The sequence below is a fragment of the Mauremys mutica genome, chromosome 2 (assembly GCF_020497125.1).
Source record: "Mauremys mutica isolate MM-2020 ecotype Southern chromosome 2, ASM2049712v1, whole genome shotgun sequence".
In the NCBI taxonomy this organism is placed as follows: Eukaryota; Metazoa; Chordata; order Testudines; family Geoemydidae; genus Mauremys; species Mauremys mutica.
The window spans coordinates 28,612,408-28,613,999 of record NC_059073.1 but is presented as its reverse complement, the minus strand read 5'-3'; positions in this window follow the sequence as shown (position 1 = coordinate 28,613,999).

Here is a 1,592-nt window from a genome sequence, read left to right as displayed (position 1 = left end):
GTCAGCATTCAAATATGTTCAATGTATTTTCAATATTTTCAATGCTCTGTAGTGAAAAGCACTCAGGTGGAAAGAAGGGGATGTAAGTGATACTAAGGAAATTTAAGATAAAGGATTATGGTTCTGATGTAAGTAATAATTGGATCCTAGGATGATGCATAATGGGAACACAAGAATTGCCATGCCCAATCAGATGATTAGTTCATTTTGTCCAGTGTTGTGTGTCTGACAGAGGACAGAACTAGATGTTTCAGAGCAAAGTGCAAGAAGCCACATACGAAACAATTCTGGAATAACCTGCCTTTAGAGGATGCAATACTTTCCACCTAACCGTTGTCCTTGACTAAAGAGTAACACATCCTGAAACAAACATTTGTGTCTGATTTTTACCTTGTCTGCTGTATCGGTAGATGTTCTTATTATCCTTTAGGTCTAATTTTCTTGAATCCTTCTAAGCTCTTGAATTCACTGTGTCTGTGGCATTGAGTTTTTTAGATTAATTATGTAGATTGGTTTAAAGATAGTATTTCTTTTTATCAGTTTTAAATATATTGACTTTTAGTTCATTGGATAGCACTCTTGTTCATATATTATGAGAAGGGGTAACCATGAGTGCCTGATTTCTTTTCCTGTATATCATTCATTTGTTATATCTTTATGCTGTCTCTAAACTGAACACTTACTCTTCTCAATCTCTCTCTATGGAGGTCTCACCATTCCTCATTTTTTGTCCTCTTCTCCGAATCCCCACCCCCATTTTTTTAGATGAGGTGACCAACCAGAAATTGAATGCAGTATTCCAGGTGAGCCATGTATTGTATAATGGAATTAGTATACTTCTACCTGAGTATTTTGGTTGCTGCTATTGCCTGTTGTGCATTGAGCAAATTTTTCATTAAACTGTCCAGCATGACCTCCACTATTTTTCCTTTAGTGATTACCATTCATTTAGAAACCAGCAATGTATGTGAGTAGTCCATTATCTTGCATTAGTCATCACATTTCATTGGTATTTGTGCTGCCCATTTGTGTAAATTAGTTAGGTCACTCTGGCATTCCTCACAGCTCTTCTCTAGTTATAAAACTATCAGATTCTTAAATAATTTTGCATCATCCACAGATTTTGCCACTTAACTGTTTACCCCTTTTTCCAGACCAATGACTATGTTAAACAATATTATTCCCACTGCAGATCGTTAGGGCACCCTACTGTTAATATTTCGCCAGGTTGAAAACTGGCCTTTTATTCCTACTCTGTCTCATAGACAGGTTATACTATTACTTTACTTTTCATCCCATGTCTAATTAGTTTCCTGAATAGGCTCTTGTGAAAGACTTAGTCAAAAGCTTTTTGAAGTCCACATATATCTACCAGCTGTCCTTTACTCATACTTCACTGATACACCTCAAAGAATTCCAGTGGATTAGAAATTTCTTTACAGAAGCTGTACTGCTTTGTTCTTACATCATGTGCAAGGTGTCTGTTTGCATCTGACTATCTCAGCAGCGGGTTCATTATTGTGTCCTTTTCTCTCAGCAGAAGATGCCCTCCACTAAAGCTCTTTATTTCCTGTTTCAACCAATTTACCTCA